Source organism: Podarcis vaucheri (assembly GCF_965113315.1).
Source record: "Podarcis vaucheri genome assembly, chromosome: 10".
Lineage (NCBI taxonomy): Eukaryota > Metazoa > Chordata > Lepidosauria > Squamata > Lacertidae > Podarcis > Podarcis vaucheri.
Window position 1 is genome coordinate 59,053,090 of NC_138748.1, and position 19,210 is coordinate 59,072,299.

A 19,210-nucleotide genomic window follows, 5' to 3' on the forward strand; every position below is an offset into this window, starting at 1 on the left:
TTTTATAGAAGTTCTCATGGCATGGGGAAAATGGGTAGAGGTCTCTGCTCCCTCTTTGAGGTCATCTGAAGAAGCGGATTTGACAGTAGATTCAGGGCCGACAAAATGGAGAACTTTTTCACACACCCCATAAGAAAACCCATGGCATCTTGCACACATAGGGAACAAGTTAGACTACAGCCCCCATCCCTGCCCCATAGCTCATGGTCAGGGAGCATGGGCACTGTAGTTCGGCAACATCGGGAGGGGCCCTGTTTCCCAAGAAGACGTCTTATCAAAAACTGGCCATAACAGCTATATTGAACCTCCATATTCATATGCTGTATACTAGTTGGGACCTTTCCCTACATGGATTGATTTGGAGCTTCATAGAGCCTGTCATTTTTTGTTTCTCTCGGCACATAGGAGCCAACTCCAAAGGGGTAGAGGGGGACTCCCTAAACTTGGTGGGTGTCACCATTTAAATAGTGTGTCCGTGCTGTGTCATGTGATCGATTATGCAGGGTGGGGCTTACTCCCCCCCCCCATTTTTTATTCAGGTTGGCACCCCTGCGTTTTCCCAAGCTAAAGTTCAGCTTGCCACATTTCCACATCAGGTTTTGATCAGTCTTAACCTCAAGAACATCCTCGCATAAATTCCTCAGCATTTTTGTATGCAACTTACCAAAATATAATGCAATTGTGTCTGTTTGTTTCCCTTCAATACATGCATTTTTGTTTCCCTTCAATACATGCATTTTTGTAAACAACGTCTGGATGGTGAGCTGCATCACAGCCTTTGGAGAACTGAATTTGCAAACCAACCCCAATATCTCCCCCGCCCTTGTGGAGGCATCTGGTCGGCTGCTGCTCAGAACAAGATGCTTAGATTTGACAGATCTTCTGTCTGATTCTCCAAGGCTTTATATAGGAGGTTGTGTGCGTTATGTGCTTTAAAAACAAAACCCCTGTCATCAGCAACTCCACTTTTTACAATTTCCTATGGTGCACTGCTGTGGGGCATTGTGGGAAATTTGAAATGGCAGTTTGTAGCAGCCCGTTACAGCTGCCAGGTAAACTCATGAACGTCCATGAACCTAGAGATGGTCCACTGAGGGCACTTTGTGAAGGCCACATTAAATCTGGAGTTGGCCTGAGAGGAAAAGTCCTAGGCAGTGCTTTCCCCCCAAGAAAAATAGGTGCCGAAACTCCTACATGGGAGACGGATTGAAGAAATGGAAATATGAATAGGTCCTGCCCCATAGTTTGGTCAATCGTGGCTAGGAGATAGGTAGAGTCCAAGATCTGAAAACAAAGTGAAGCCTCACACACATTGGCCAGCTTCCATTTTGACTTGAAATGTTTGTTTTGGGCTTCTTGGAGCGCCCAGGGGGTGTACGAAGGGGGCAGGGGGTGGTCCACCCTGGGTGCCACCCTGGGGGTGTGACAAAATGGCCCTCTGCCTCCCCCCCCAGCTGTAGAGTGGCCGAGGGCACACACAGTGTCTTACAGGCTGCTACACATGCACAGTCCGTATGGGTGCCACACATGTGCAATCTGGGCAGTTCGCCCCACCCCTCAGTGACCCCCCCAAGTGCCGGAGAGGCTTCTTGCGCCACTGGGTCACCGGCCTTCAATGGCACCCACCTGAGCGGTGCATTCTGGGATGCACTGGCTGAAAGAAAGCATTTGTCCTGGGAAAGGAGAGTTGGATCTAGCAAAGTAAGGAAAAGATCGGAGGAAGGATTTTGATTGGGGAAGAAAGAGACAATAGCGTACATGAGAGGTTTACAGAGGCAAGACAGGCTGAAGTTCACATATTTATTTGAAATAACTTGTCAAATCCAGGGTTGCAGGCCTCTGTCACTGTCTGACGGAAGCACAGAGAATGACTGGCTCCGAGCCTTTTGTGAAGTGCATATATTGAAACTGCATTGTTGAACCACTTTTAAAACTCTGAACTAATGGGTACTTTGGCAACAGTTTCCAAGTCTGAAATCATTATTAATTCCTTTAGTGCTGTAATAACATTGATGGAGATGAACTCTTCTAACATTGAAATTGTATAGTATTTAGCAGTAATTAACGTCCCCTAATTAGGAAATGTTGCCAAGTAGTTTTCTCTGCTGGCTCCATCAGTAGTTAAGTGCAGCTGGATGAAAATTAACCACAAAGGGAACAGCTTGCGTTTTATGTGGAGTTTGCTTTTGATTGATTCAAAAAGATATTCCTCAATGCTCCATCTTATTATCAAAAAAGGGTACATGGAATTATCAGTGTTAGAGAGAGCAAAGAAATCCACATGTCACAACAGATGAAGCCGATGGGGGTGGGAGCGAGAAAATTCACCAGCTGACCTTGGAATTCGGTCACAATTCCAACGTGGAGGCAATTAGATTTTAATGTGGCCACCACTATCATCGACGGAGGTGGTCAGTTTGGTGGGTGAAGAGGTCATTCATTCCATTTTCAGGCTATGCTGAGGGTCTGAAGTCTTTGCAAATCACTGCAGTTCTTCTCAGGTGTTCCTTGAACAGGTGGAGGGGGCAAGAAATTTAGAATTGTGCAGGAGAGGCAGGGCCAACAGGGATTAGACCCACCAACCTCAGCCAGTTCCCGCCTGCCTGCCTTCTTACTGCCTCTGGTCTCTGTGGATGCCTTTGCAGAGCTCATCGTGGAAGAGGATGGGGACAAAGTTATAACGAGTTGGCTCTGACTCCACCTGTTATTGACCTTCCTGCCCTAAGAGTCCCAATGGGCACCACCCAAGCCATCAGTGAGATTGCAACTGCGTCATGGACTGGTTGGACGCAGAGGAATGGTGGGAGGAACCAGCTGGGGAACCACCAAGGGATGAAGGCTCAGAGCCCAGGAATGGTGGTGGGACGATGATGAGTGGCCAGAGGTAGAAGAGGGATCAGACTGGGAAGAGGAGGTGTCAGAAGCTAAAGAGGTAACAGGACTTAGTGAGCTGGGAGAGTCAGTGGTAGAGGGAAGTCCAGAATCAGAGGCAAAAGCTGAAGCAGGAGAGTGGGAAGAGGGAAACCAAGAGGCAGAGATGATTCAGGCTGGTGAAGAGCCCCGGGTGTCTCCCTCTCCTACTGCTACAAGCTCCCCTCCACCTTGGCCTCCCAGAAGCTGAAGACGCATGAAAAGGGCGGAATGGGAAATTAAAGATGAAGAAGTGAAATCAGTAATGATTAAATGGGCACAGGGGGTAGGGCAGAGCTAGGCAACCTAAGGCCCGGGGGCCAGATCGCCTTCTCAATCTGGCCCACATTTACAACTGCATATTCTTCTACACTCTAACTCATGGGTAGGCAAACTAAGGCTCAGAGGCCGGATCCGGCCCAATCGCCTTCCCAATCCGGCCCACGGACGGTCCAGGAATCAGCATGTTTTTACATGAGTAGAATGTGTCCTTTTATTTAGAATGCATCTCTGGGTTATTTGTGGGGCATAGGAATTTGTTCATTTCCCTCCCCCCAAAAAATATATATAGTCTGGCCCACCACATGGTCTGAGGGACGGTGGACCGGCCCATGGCTGAAAAAGGTTGCTGATCCCTGGTGTAGGGCATAACATACAAACTGAAGATTGGGGAAAACTGTGGAAAGTGAATTTGAAATTCACGGACTGCATATTGTTGGAAGAGAATTACATGAGAATGATGTATGGATGGTATATTACACTGGTAAAAATGGCCAAAATGTATAGAACAGAATCAAAGACCTGTTGGAGATGTAAAGAAAAGGAAGGTACCTTTTACCATATGTGGTAGACATATATAAAAAAATTGGGGAAATGATATACAACGAATTGAAAAAAAATGTTTAAAATAACATTTGTAAAAAAAACCCCACACATTTAAAAAATGTTTAAAATAACATTTGCAAAAAAGACACCTTTTTGATAGGTATTCTAGGTCAAGAATTACCAAAGGGGAAATGCAAGCTATTTTTATATGCCACAACTGTGGCAAGAACTTTAATAGCAAGAACTGTGGTAAGAACTTTAAAAATTGGGAGTCTGGAGAAATACCAACGAAAGAACAATGGCAAGAAAAATTGATGAACTACGCAGAGTTAGCAAAGTTAACAGACAAATTACATGAAAATGATAACAGTGACTTCAAAAAGGAATGGAAACTGTTTACAACCTATTTGCAGAAACAACAAAAATAAATTGACTCATTGGCAGGATTTGAATAAACTTTCACAATTTTATTGAGTTTAAACATGGAGGACGACATTGTAACAACACAAAATAGTATATATACATGCAGAATATAACAAGTAATGTAATAAACCAGAAAAGGAAGTTGAGGGAAGTCAGGTGGAGAGGGAGAAGATTGTAAATGTAATGGTAAGGTGGGATTGGATATTGGTATGTGATATATGGAATTTGCAATTATAAAACCTCAATAAAAATATATTTTAAAAAAAAGAAAAGGGCGGAAGAGAGGTTGGCTTCATGCAGGCACAGTCCCCAATTGCTTGAGAAAACCCCCGGACAGGAGGGGACTTAGACAGTACAGAGGAAGTGGGAGCTTTCATTCTCAGCAACTGATTCACGGGGAAAGACGTACCAGGGATGCCTATTGGAAAACAAAACCTCAAGGTGGCTGTCACCGATGGAAGCGAAAGCTCAGAAAAAGCTCAATATGGAGGCCAAATGGCCGAAATATTGGGAAATTCTGGAACAAGAGGGAGATAGATTGAAACTGCAGAGTTTTGAGAAACTAAAAAACAAAGTGCGAGATTGGCTTCATTATTATCAGATAATGGAGGCATACAATTTGGACAAGAAAATTGGCTTCCAGGTGGAAAAATCAAAATTAGAAACAGAACTGTTAGAACCCGAAACTAAGATTTTGTCAAAGATGTATAACTTGCTGTTGAAATGAAATACTCAGGATGAAACGGTGAAATCTGCTATGATTAAATGGGCACAAGATGTTGGACATAACATAATGATGGCTGACTAGGAACAGGTATGGACCACAGGTATGAAGTTTACAGCATGTAATGCCTTAAGAGAGAATATTATGAAAATGATATACAGGTGGTACATGACACCAGTCAAGCTTGCAAAAATCTATCATTTGTCCGATAATAAATGTTGGAAATGTAAAGAAACTGAAGGTACATTCTTTCACCTTTGGTGGACATGCCCAAGGATTAAGGCTTTCTGGGAGATGATCTATAATGAAATGAAAAAGGTATTTAAATATACCTTCCTGAAGAAACCAGAGGCCTTTCTCCTGGGCATGGTCGGCCAATTGGTGCCAAAGAAGGACAGAACTTTCTTTATGTATGCCACAACAGCAGCAAGAATACTTATTGCAAAGTATTGGAAGACACAAGATTTACCCACTCTGGAAGAATGGCAGATGAAGGTGATGGACTATATGGAACTGGCGGAGATGACTGGCAGAATCCGAGACCAGGGAGAAGAGTCGGTGGAAGAAGATTGGAAGAAATTTAAAGACTATTTACAGAAATATTGCAAAATTAATGAATGTTAGAATGATGTCAGAATGAAGTTAAGTGGTTTTAGCAGTAATGTTATAAAGGTGTATGTAAAAATGGATTGTTAACAGGTGAAAATCCAAAGTTATAATATATTAAGTTAAATAATTAAGACAAAAACAAAGAGGGAAAGGAATTGCTGAATTAACTAACAGAACTGGAATACAAAAAAGGGAGGTGTGAGGAGGTCAGGGAAGTAAGGAAATGAAATGTAAGGCATGGAAAGACTGGTGTTTTTTTTTAAGTGTCTTTTATCTTTTCTTTGTATTTTGTACTTTTTTCCTTTTTGGTTCTTTTTCTTTTTTCTTCTCTTTTTATTTATGTAATCCTTTCTTTGAAACTTTAATAAATATCATTTAAAAAAAAAAACGTACCAGGGATGAACTGCTGTGCTCATTAGGCCTGACACTCTGCCAAGTCTGTGCTGACCATGTTCTTGCTAATAAAGAGTTAACTCCAACTTGCACAGTCTGATTTACTGCCGGCTCTCTCCTGACAATCTTCTGCCCTGATCACTCCATGTTCTTCTGATTGTTCTAAACCATTAACCCTGTCCAGGTGTTTAAGTTCCAAATGTGTGGAGGGAGAGAGGATGAGCAAGCTTCTTCTACTTCCATCACCCTTCATGAAGAGGAGGAATAGCTTCTGAAGCAGGGAGCCTTTTGGGCTCAAGTGGATTCACCATGCAATTTAGAAACCTGATCTTCCAGGGTTCTAGATTTCCCTGCCGCCATCTCATAGAGGCCTATAGCCAGTGTGGTTAGAGTAAGGGTGGGAACATTCGCCCTCCAGGTGTTGGACTACAATTCCCATCAACCCTGATCATTGCCCATGCTGGCAGTGGCTGATGGGAGCTGTAGTCCAGCAGCATCCACACCTTTCCCATTTCTGGATTAGCGAGTCAGAGTGGACCAGGGAGATCCAGGTTCAAATGCTCACTGGGTAACCTTGGGCCAGTCACCATCTTCCAGCCTAACCTAACTCACAAAATGGGGAGGGAGGGTATCATGTATGCTACCTGGAGCTCCTTGGATGAAAGGCAAGATATAAACGTAGTAATAAATAAACATAGAGCAACTAGGCATGGAGGGAGGGTAGAGTTAATGTCCTCACCCCCATTTTCATCGTATGTGTTTGGGGGATTAGAGACTACATGGAGGTCAGGAACATGGTCACAGTTCTAATTCTACCCTTCTATAGGTTGGCTGAACATCTGGAAAGAGATTTTGTTGTCAGTGTGCACCTAAAAACACACTGCACGGATGAGAAAGCAACAGTGATTTAGAAAACAGGCACTGTACAAGTCAGCACTCATCAGAAAAAGAGCCAGTATTGAGTCGACTTTTAACTTCCTGTGGCTTCTACTCTCATTTGAGATCCTGGGTTTGCAGCCCCAAAACAAAGCTTAAGGAACCAGAGCAAAATTCTATACTTGCATTCATCACTCTTCCACTTTCAACGCTGGCTATGATGCGTAGGAGTTGTTCCTTCAAACATTCACATTCCTCAAAGTTCAAGGCTGCCCTTGCTGCCCCACAATATTTATCTCTCTCCATATGAGGGCAATATCTTTTATTAGACCAAGCAACCTGTTACAGAATAATCTGCAAGCTTTCAAGTTGCTCAAAATCCTTCGTCAGGCTCGATCTTGAACAGGGAGCACTTCACACCTGAAACATTTTTGTAGAAGCTCCCATCCTTTATCCTAAATAAGAAAACAGGCCTATGTATTAGGGATGCATGCCAAAGGCATAAATCCTCCCCCCCTTTTTATTTAAGGGTGACTATCTGATAACACAGCTATAATTACTGGAATACTTATATACAAAATTCACAGCTAATGCTTATGCACACGTACATGCACAATATTCACAGCTATAGCTCTTAAATAATTATTATTTTTGGGCACTCTTAACCTGAACAGCAGGCCACTGGATCTTGCACAATCTTACCCGCCCCCCTCCTCTAAAACCTTTCTCCCGCTCCTAAATGGCACCTGTGTGGTGCAATTGTGCAGCCCAGGAGCAGTATAAAATGGAGTGGGAGCAGGGGAAGGAGATGCTCTAACATTTGGATAGCATGGGATATATAACCCTAAGCAAAGAGGCCTTTGTTGGTAGCAAAGGATGCTATCTTTGGGAATTTTGTTCAAACGCTATATGGAATGCTCCTGTTGGTGCGCCGTGAAACTTCAGAACATATGGTGCTTCTGTCGGTAGGTGTTATCTGAAAGTTTTCAAATCACACTATGAGAGGGTCCCTCTGGTGAGCTCTTGGAACGCTTAGCAACTGTGAATTAGAAGTGACAGAACAGAGAAAGGGGGACTAAAAAAAAAAAAGCAAATGCAAAAAAAAGCAACCACATACATTCTGTCTTCAAGACAAGAGTACAAAATAAAATCTATAAATTGAGACATCTTTACAAGGGAAAAAATGAGGCCAACACTCCAAAGCGAAAAGAGATCTAGAGAGCTCCCCCCACCTTCTTCTCCCCTCCTAGCAAAGGGGGGGGGACACCCTGCAAAAAGTCATCTAAATTGTTAAAATAAAAATATGGTCACTTTCTCATGTTGACACAGTGTGTTGACGAGTAGATTCAAACAACTGGCGGATAAAATGTAGAGCAGCTTAAGATGGCTCTCAGGGGTCGGGCCAGGTTGCTCTGCGGGACAATGAAAAGATTGTCTTTCTGTCAGGTGTCCAAGTCAACACTTTCCCTTCTGTTTGCAGAAAAACTGCTCTTATCCAGTAATTCTCAACTGCCCTGTATTGCTTTCCTCCTTCAGAAGCCCGAAGGTTTCAAATGCAAGAATAAATGTGAGTAAGAATAGAAGCATTGTTTTGCAGGATCAAAACAAAAACTCATTAACAATGCAAACTTATATGTTTCTCCTCAGAAGAAAGAAAAACAAAGAGTTCAATTGAAATTACTATATTTTTCGCTCTATAAGACGCACCAGACTACAAGACGCACCTAGTTTTTGGAGGAGGAAAACAAGAAAAAAAAATATTCTGAATCTCAGAAGCCAGAACAGCAAGAGGGATCGCTGCGCAGTGAAAGCAGCAATCCCTCTTGCTGTTCTGGCTTCTGGGATAGCTGCGCAGCCTGCATTCGCTCCATAAGATGCACACACATTTCCCCTTACTTTTTAGGAGGGGAAAAGTGAGTCTTATAGAGCAAAAAATACGGTACTCTCAGGTAAGCGTGCGTAGGATTAGAGCCTTAATCCAGCAATTTGTTTAGTCTAGGAGCCAGTTTCCAGCAGTAATTGGATGCCTCTATTAAATGGGGACATGAGACTCCTGGGTTGTCTGCAGCACCTTTTTAGTGACACTGGAAAATCCACCAGAGCTTTGCTTGAAAACTTCAGAACTTCATAGAATCATAGAATTGTGGAGTTTGAAGGGACCCTGAGGACCAACTAGTTCAATGCAGGAATATGCAGCTGTCCCATATGGCTATCAAACCTGCAACCTTAGTGTTAAAGCCCACTTCGAAAGGAACAGCAAACTTTTAAGCTGAAGCTTCTTTCCCCACCAAATCATTTTCCGGCTCAGATCAAAATCCAAGCCGTAGAAGAATTCCCTGTTTCTTCCTCTCTGACTCTGCAAGCCCTCCTCATGCCCCAAAGCACCCAACCAGCCCTTCCGTTTACTTCTTGGCATCTGTGGAGGTGGGAGCAAGGACATTTCCTTCCTCTTCTTGCCTCTATATTGCTCTGAGATGCTGGACAGCACAGCAGCTCTGAAAGAGCAGCAGAAGTGGGGACTTGCAATCTTTCCCAAGGTCAGTCGCTACTGCACCATTGCTACTTGCCAGTTAAGTAGAGGTGGCACATCATAACCACCACAACTGAGTGGCAGGAATTTTTATCTGATAGGCTCCCCATGCGAATTCCTTTGGGGCCTTCAAGAAAGCCGTGGAGACTTTGAGAACGGAAGCGTTTTTGAGTAGGCTGGCTGCACTATTTTTTGTTAAAGCTAATTTAAAACTGATAGCCAATTCTTATGCAAAGTGAATTCTTCAGTTCGGTCCCAACGGAAAGTGGCAAGCAAATAAAATAATTGATCCTAATGAAACCACTTGTGCTGAATGCGTAAGTGCCATTTAATATATAGCACTGAAAGAGTACATCAAATCACCGCTAATCCCCAACACAAAAGTGCATAATCCAGTCTACTCAGGAGGAGGGCTTTTCAGTTACCACTAATATGGAACAATGGCTGGTTTCTCAAGAGAAAGCCGCACAGATTTGTCAGTCATACGCTTGACAGCCATTAAGTGCTTGGGTGGCTTGTCACTGATAACTCAAGGTAATTCAAAAATTAGCAGTTTGCAATTTTACCTAAATGGGCAAGAACTTGCAAAGTGGTCTTTATACTGTGATCTTAACTTCAGATCTGTTTCTCAGAAGAAAGCCAGTTTGCTGAGACCCCACACTGCTCATGTGTCTTCCAGTCTAATACCTTTGCCTGAAAACCTATAAAATTTCGTATGGCATCATAAACCACAGGCATTCTAGATTTGGATTCCTAAACGCCTGGTTCTTGCACCCTTAGCAGATATCAGTGGGTGCTGTTTTTTGAGGCATGGAGCAATCTCTCTTGCTCCCCACCTCCATAATGCCTAACTGATATCCCCCTCCTGATGGCTTCGATCCAGCACACACACAGTGTCCTGAACAAAAATAGATCTGCAATGTCTCTTAGGAACGGGCTGAGCAAACTAGCCACTCCAGGAACCACTTTCAAATGTCCATATCTCTCCCCCCCTTCCCTGCTTCTCTGCTCCCCAGGGACCCCTTTCCATCAGTTCTCACCTCCTTCACGCCTCCATACCAGATGCTGAGCTTTGATGGCAGCTGGGCTGTTTTAAAGTTTTATCTCTAATTAAGAAATGGAATCTTAAGCAACAGTTAAAATTTTAACACAGGCCAGCTGTGTCTACAAAGGAGCTGCTATTTCAGATGCACGGTCCTCTCCCTCTCTTACCCCCCCTCCCCACCCCGCATGTTTCTTAATTGAAATGATATTGTAATTCAAGGAGATTCCAACTACTGCTCCAGCAATTACGGGAAGGTAAGCTTGTCAGCTCCCAACCAGCCATGAGCGTCTGGTTCTTTAAGAGCTCTGCTTGATGGCGTATCAAAGAAGTCTGTCTTCCACCGTTCAGGCCTGCAGTCATCTGGCTTCTTCATAGGGGCATTGCTAGATACTTAAAGGGCTCAGAGCAGAGACCTGTGACATTAATGTGCCGTTAAGATGGCGGCTAGTTAGGTCTTGCTGGAACTGCACTTTGCAGCGCACCCTCCTGCTCTGTAATTATTACTATTTTCTCTCTTTTTCTTTAAAAAAATATATTACAGGGTGTAGGGCAGGAGATCTAGGTCCAGTGCACAAAACCTGGAGCCTTGTTTTTTCTTCTTCTCTACTATAGCGAAGGGCCGGGGTGCCAACTTGAATAAAATATTGGGAGGTGCAGGTAAGTGCTGTCCCACCTAATCCATCACAAGTCATGGTGCACACATCCCATTTGAATGGCAATGTCCATCAACTTTGGGGGGCCCTGGCCCCCTCAAATATTTTATGGGGGGCCCCAAAGTGTCAGGCTTTGGGGAATCGGGTTCCTTCCTCCTGGACGTAAATGAGCAGACCAAACGAAAGGGAATTCTTACCGGTTAGTTTCTTTAATAAACACAGCGAAGGATAAAAGAAAGCCTCTAACCAGAATGGTGGTGCTCCCAATTAAGGTTCCCCCCCATCCCTATTAATCCATGTCACTCCTATGTTTTGTAATCTGAGCTTGTACCCTCTGCGCTTTCTGTTCTGACACATCAAGGGTGTGGCTCCCACCATTGTTCCTCAGTGTAGACCTCCTCAGCATGGTCCCTGACACAAAGGGACCTTGGCCCCTAGGAGTTGGCTCAGTGGTAGGAGCAAAGGGTGGACTTTGGTCTTTCAAATTTCAACAGCGCCCTATGTGAGACCAGAATTCTGTGTCACCCACCTCTCGCCTTCTGTCCTGCTCAATTTACTACGTCATAGTTGTGGCGCCCCCTAACCTTGGTGCCCAGTGTGGCAGAACACCCACCCTGCTTTTCCACAAGAGCAACAGAGCAAGAAACCAAACAAACACAAAAAAGTAAGGGGATGGTCTCCTTGTGGAGACTCCCCAAAGTGAAGAGAGAGGGCCTTTTCTGTGGTGGCACCTTCCTTTTGGAACACTTCCCCCATAGAGAAGTTTGCATGATGCCATTACTGCAATAATAATAATAATAATAATAATAATAATAATAATAATAATAATTTATTATTTATACCCCGCCCATCTGGCTGGGTTTCCCCAGCCACTCTGGGCGGCTTCCAACTGAATATTAAAAGCAATGCAGCATCAAACATTAAAAACTTCCCTAAACAGGGCCGCCTTCAGTTGTTTTTTAAAAATAAAATAGTTGCTTATTGCCTTGACATCTGCTGGGAGGGCATTGCACAGGGCAGGCGCCACCACTGAGAAGGCCCTCTGCCTGGTTCCCTGTAACCTCACTTCTCGCAGCGAGGGAACCGCCAGAAGGCCCTTGGCGCTGGACCATCTAATCGTAAGGCTAAGACAGTCCTATTTCTTCAATCCTTTAATTACCAACAATTGTCATTAAATAAAAAAAAATAGTACTCTTTGGAACTCTGTCCTTCCCTTTCTCTTGAAAGCCCCCCCCCCCGAGAAAGTGGCTTCCATTTTGACAATCTCATTCTCAGGGCATTTGGGTTCATTTCGAACTTACCTTGTAGTTGATGAAGGGTGCTGAGAACTGTAGCTCTGTGAGCGGTATTCTAATAAGTCGCAGGACCTTTAACAAAACTACAGTTCCCAGAATTCTTTGGCCAGGCCAGTTGAAGTGGCATGAGAGTGCTTGAAATGAATATTGTATTGAGGATGGGGTCAGCGTTTTGTGGGAGCAGGAGCATGGAACGGCATCTGCTGCCAGGTGTGTGTGTTTTTTAGTCTGGAGGCGTCCATGGATTGAGGTGTGAGTCCACATGTGTCAGAGGCATGGAGGGACACTGGAGAAAAGGAAGACCCCCTCACATGCTTATGATATTGAATCACACATCTCAGGGAATACAGGCATGAGATGCAAGCATTAAGCATTTGCGGGGGGGGGGGGTCGTCTAGGTAACCAAGGCAACCTTTTTCGCCTCGAGCCACACTTTCTGGATGCCTGTCTAGTGCAGTGCCAGTAATTGTAGCTGAAGAGGCTGTTTGTTATGAAAGGCAATTAGCACTTGAAATAAAAGAACAGATTTAAATAAATTGGGGTAAATTGAATGATGTGATTCTTTAAAAAAAAAACCCACACACAACCTGGCAGTGAGGGATTTGGGGGTCCAGTAGGGACCTTGGTTTTAGTGCCAGATCACCCTATCCTACTCTACCCCAGGCTGCAATCCTAAATACACCATGATTGCAATCCTATAAATCAGTGGTGGTGAAGGGACAGTCTTCCAGGGGCCTCATGTCAATGGTGGGTGTGGCCAGAGGGAAAAGTGGGTGGAGCAACAGGTGTGATTCTTACCATGGTGCAGTCTTGAAAAGGCAGAGATTTCTTCACACACCTTTCTCCATCCTGTCAAGGAACAGGCATTATCTGCATTCAGTCCAGGGTATGGCACAGCTGATTAGCTTCTTCATCCTTCACCTGACACACCATCACAAGCACGTTGTTTTGTCAAGAAGTAAAAGTAATGTTTACTTACATAATCCAGGCCTTGAAGCAGCAGTTGCAACAGCAAAACGAAGGCAGGTTTATAACGACCATCTAAGTTGCTGAATTACAAAATATAAGTTCAGAATGTCAGACATGCACATGTGCTCAGCTTGGAGGCATGATAGAAAAAGAGAGGGGCCCAGGCAGGAGAAAGTATGTACTGTTACAGCTTCCTGCAAAGGCAGACAAAGAAAGTGATCTCACAGAGTTCTGTCTAGCAAATTTTACGGGAAAGCTCTGTGAGTCTTAGCCCTTTCACGTGCCTATCTGGCAAAACATGAATTGTTGGCTTGACTGCAATAATGTCCCACATACTCAAAGGTTTCCAACAGCAGTGCAAAAAGTAGGTGACTGGTTCATTCTAACGCAGAGAGCGGGCAAGTTGCAGAGGCTGATTTAGGGGTGTGTGAAGCCAAAACAGTGTTGCAGGGGGGCACCACAACTATGATGTAGAAAGGAAGGAGAGAGGACGGGGTGCCCCGTGCAAATTTTGGCATCACACAGGGTGCCACTGAAATTTGAGACCTCAAGGTCTGCCACTGCAAGTTGGCTCATTCATGCCTTCCAACATTTCTCTGATGAAAATAGGAACATCCTAAGGAAAAGTAGGACATTCTGGGATCAAACCAGAAACCAGGACTGCTTCTGTAAATCTGGGACTGTCCCTGAAAAATAGGGACGCTTGGAGGGTCTATGCTCCTCCAGTGACAAATTACCCAGACCATTCAGCCTGGACACTGAGATCCAGTGTCGAGGGCCTTCTGGCGGTTCCCTCATTGCGAGAAGTGAGGTTACAGGGAACCAGACAGAGGGCCTTCTTGGTAGTGGCACCCACCCTGTGGAACACCCTCCCTTCAGATGTGAAGGAAATAAACAGCTATCTTATCTTTAAAAGACATCTGAAGGCAGCCCTGTTTAGGGAAGTTTTTAATATTTAATGCTGTATTGTTGTTAACACTCGATTGGAAGCTGCCCAGAGTGGCTGGGGAAACTCAGCCAGATGGGTGGGGTATGAATAATAAATTATTATTATTATTATTACTTCCCATATCACTTATGGGAGGAGTGCTTTGGGCTGCTATAGGAGTGTCCTGACCTGCCGTCCATCTGGCCATGCAGTAGGGAGCCAGGATCCCATTCATACAGATCCTGGCTTGCAAGTCCAACAGACCTCCCAGCTCCTGATAGTATTTTCCACCAAGCCTTTCCCTGAACTGAATAAGTTGGCCAGCCTTACCTTAGCCTGAGAAAACTGCCTTGCTATTTATACCATCTTGGACGCTTCTCTTTTCGAATTGCATCTCGCTAGCTCGTAAAAACGACCTGCTTATTTCTGAGAGTGGCTCGCGCTAAGTGGATGCCGCTTATTGATTGTCAAAACCAACATCTTTCCAAAGCTGTAATAGTAACTGTCCCTCCAAATGTGCCTCTGCCTCCCCGTGCCCCCCCTGCTAATGCTCAGCAGGCGAGACTTTGCATTTATAGCCTCCCAGAATAGTCAATGCCCGCAAGTCTCCACTCCTGTACGCCTACAGCTAAATCATGGTACCCAGCAGATGGTGCATATGTGTTTCCTAATGCAACGTCTTGTATGTGTGTAGTTGACATAATTAAATAATTGTCCCCCACGCCATCTCATGTAACAACTGAACCAGAACTATATCTCTCAAAGGGAAAGAGCCAGGCGCTTCTTACATGTGCCACAGGAATTGCGCACACAAAGGAAGCATCGTCCCATAAATAAAACATGTTTTCTGCCTCCCTGTCGGTTTTATTGTTTAATCTGAACCTAAAGATCATGGTGAGACTATGAGAGCACAAGAACATAAGATAGAACCCTGCTAGATCAGGTCAAGCGACGCGGGGGGCGCTGTGGTCTAAACCACTGAGCCTAGGGCTTGCCGATCAGAAGGTCGGCGGTTCGAATCCCCGCAACAGGGTGAGCTCCCGTTGCTCGGTCCCTGCTCCTGCCAACCTAGCAGTTCGAAAGCACATCAAAGTGCAAGTAGATAAATAGGTACTGCTCTGGCAGGAAGGTAAACGGCATTTCCGTGCGCTGCTCTGGTTCTCCAGAAGTGGCTTAGTCATGCTGGCCACATGACCCGGAAGCTGTACGCTGGCTCCCTTGGCCAATAAAGCGAGATGAGCGCTGCAACCCCAGAGTCGTTCACCACTGGACCTAATGGTCAGGGGCCCCTTTACCTTTACCTAGATCAGGTCAATGGCCCATCTCATACCCTCCAACATTTCTCTGGTGAAAATAGGAAAAAGGAACATTCCAGGATCAAATCAGAAACCAGGACAGCCTCTGTAAATCTGGGACTGTCCCTGGAAAATAGAGACACTTTGAGGGTCATAGTGGCCTACAATCCTCCTTCCATAAGTGGGTCTCCTATTTGCCCAGCATCCTCTTTTCAGTAGCCAACCAGATGCCTGTGGGGAAACCTGCAAGCAGGACCCAAGCGAAAGAGCGCTCTCCCCCTCCTGTGGATTCCAGCAACAGGTATTTGGGAAGCATTATTTACTCTGACCATGGAGGCAGAGCATAGTCAGCATGGCTAGTAGCTATTGATAGCCTTTTCCTCCATGAATTTGTCCATCCTCTTTTCAAGACCTGCAAGTTGGTGGCCCTCACTGCCTCCTGCAGAAGCGAGTTCCCTAGTTTAACTGCCGTGTGAAGAAGTCATTTCTGTTATACGCCCTGAATCTTCCAACGTTCAGCTGGATGCCTGAGAGTTTTAAGAGCATCCACGAGGCAGTGCAAACTTTTGTAGGGTGTAGTCACAAGTGCATGGGCTGAACTCAGATCTGAAGTGATATTCCCTCCATCGCTATCTTCTTGAGAAACCCTGTAGAGCACACGTGCTGCTCTCCAGGTGTTGTTGGACTTCAACTCTCATCATTCTCAACCATTGACCATACCGGCAGGGGCTGATGGGATTTGTAGTCCAACAACATCTGAAGTGCACACCTTGTGCTGTAGAGCTTGGGAACCAAGGTGTGATGGCCTGGGATTCGACTCAGAGGCTGAACCTGAGGAATCCCAGCCTGCACAGGAGTCCCTGCCTCCAGAACCAGCTGAGCCGGGGCTGGGGCCTGAGCCTGAAGGGTCCTCACCTGTGCTGGATCCTCAGGTGCAGGCACCAGCTGAGTCTGCTCTGGCTCCTGATGTGATGGAGGACCCATTGCCTGCAGGTGCTCCACTCTCAGCCCCGTCAGGGGAAGAGGAGGTTGCCTCTGGGTCCGGTAACCCTCCAGCCTCTCCTGAGCTGCAGAGGCTCAGGGCAGAGAGGCGGAGGGAACTAAGTTCCCGCAGGAGGAGTGCCCGCCTCCAGGCCAGGAGAGGCGAGTCACCTGTGGACCGGGGCCGCTCTATGCCTCGGGGCAGATAAAAGCCAGTCAGCCCCAGTCCCAGGTTGTGGGAGCAACATTGTTGGTAGCCTGTTCCTGCCTGCACCCTGACCTGCTCTTCTGCCAGAGTTCCTGACCCCGACTCCCTGCCTTGGACCCAGCTACAGCTTTGATGGACAGCCTCTATACTGCACCATCGACCTTGGACTGGACTCGGACCTCGCCTCTCGGTTGGCCCCCAGGACCAGCACACAAAGGTGACCCCCCCTATTGTAGGTCGGTGCTGGATCTAGGCTGAGTCAAGGGAAGACCAGAGCACAGGTAGCTAAAGCAGGGGAGGGGGTTCTAAATTGACCCCCCACAACCCCACTCTATAGGCAAATCAGCGTACACATGTTTATTTAACAAGTATTTGCCCAGTTTGGCCTAAATCCTAGCCTCTGCCTGGGTTCGTTGGCTAACCCTCAACTCCATTCCATAGTAAGGTTGTTTCCCATGTGGTAAATTGCTGCTATTAGCGGAGAACTCGAGGATGTTTGAAAAAATGCTATCATGGGCCATTTGTCACTGATCATTGTCTCTCGTCCCATCGGGCAATTACCAAACAATAGGAGACAAGCTGGCATACGAGAAGCTCTTATTTGAATGGAGCACACTCTGACACTCATTTAACTTCCTTTCCCCCCTTATATTCTTTAGAATAATCTGGATCTTTTGTCATTCTTAATCTCTCTCCCCCTTGAGAGCCCTTTTCAATTTGTCAACACTCGGCTTTGGCAGTAGCAGTCAGACTACAGTACTCCGTCAGCTCGGGTCTCACGAGTGCTGAATGGAGAAATTCTATTTCTCCTTGGTTCTGTTTTCCCCACCTCCCCATTTTACAGTCCAATCTGGCTCTTGACCTTTGAGTACCTGCAGCTCAGGTGTCCAATCTCCTGCACAGGTACTAGTTTGCGGTATTAGACCAAGTCTATAAGCTAAGGATGTGTGCGTGTGTGTGATGGCTCAATGCCTTCCACAGATAGATTTTAGGCATTACATGGCAGGATGGAGTTTCAAAGAAAGATGTGCTCTCCCAAGCCCATATTCCCAGCATGTCTGCACACTCCTGTCTCAGTGATGTCTACGCTGGCTTGGTCATGCCCATGGAATGGAAGATGGCAGGACCCCCAAGGATGTGCTCTAGGGGCAGCTGGCTTCAGGCATCAGGCCCATTGGCCCCACCATCTCTGTGTTACAAAGATATCTGCAAATGTGACACAAAGGCTGGCAACGTTAAACCCGCTGCCCAGAGTGGCTGGGGAACCCCAGCCAGATGGGTGGGGTATAAATTATTATTATTATTATTATTATTATTATTATTATTATTATTATTATTATTATCCCTTGCAGACAACCACAGCACCTGGAGACAATTAAATTAGGTTGTGTCTCCACAGCAGTGAACATAGGAGGAATGAACACTGGGAGGAACGTCACTGCACACTTGCATTAGCACAACTGGATACCTTCAACAAAACATGTCTCTCCCGTATTGTTCTCTACAGCCACAGCGGGTGCTGTAACTCTCCAAAAGCTTGAACACAAAGCTGCACTCCTCCCTTGACTCCAAAAACACATGAATGTCAACAACAACAGCTAAAATAAAAAAAATTCCTTCCAGTAGCACCTTAAAGACCAACTAAGTTAGTTCTTGGTATGAGCTTTCGTGTGCATGCACACTTCTTCAGATACACACACATGCACACACATGCATGCACACGAAAGCTCATACCAAGAACTAACTTAGTTGGTCTTTAAGGTGCTACAGGAAGGATTTTTTTTTTTATTTTGACTATGGCAGACCAACACGGCTACCTATCTGTAACTGGAACAACAACAGCTATCATCATTCAGGGATACAGGAAGTTGCCTTATACTAAGTCAAACCATTTGGTCCATCTCATTCAATATTATCTGCACCAATGCTCCAGTGAATAAGGAAGAGGATGTTCTCAGCCGTACCTGGAGATGCCAGGGATCGACCCTGGGACCTTCTGCATGCAAATCCAATGCTCTTCCAATGAGCTACGGCCTTCCCAAACATTTCCACCCCATCTTCCCTCAGCAACTCCATGGCACTGCCAACAGTTAAAACAGAGGGCCCTGGAGCACTTCCTGTGCACCTGCTATTGCCTTTTCCCACAGTACAGTGGTACCTTGGGTTACAAACACCTCGGGTTACAAACACTTCAGGTTATAGACTCCGCTAACCTGGAAGTAGTACCTCAGGTTAAGAACTTTACCTCAGGATAGGAACAGAAATCGTGTGGCTGCAGCTGTAGAGACCCCATTAGTTAAAGTGGTACCTCAGGTTAAGAACAGGTTCAGGTTAAGAACGGACCTCCGGAACGAATTAAGTTCCTAACCAGAGGTACCACTGTACCATCATGACAACAGTGTTGTGTCAAAGCTCTCTCTGCCCCAGTTTCAAAGGTTGCTTAGCACGTGGCATTGGAAGTGGCAGAAAGAGCCCAGTGTTTCAGATACAGAAATTGAAAGCTTCTGCCGGTCGGTGGGTGCAAAATGAGCTGCTATGTTCTGGCC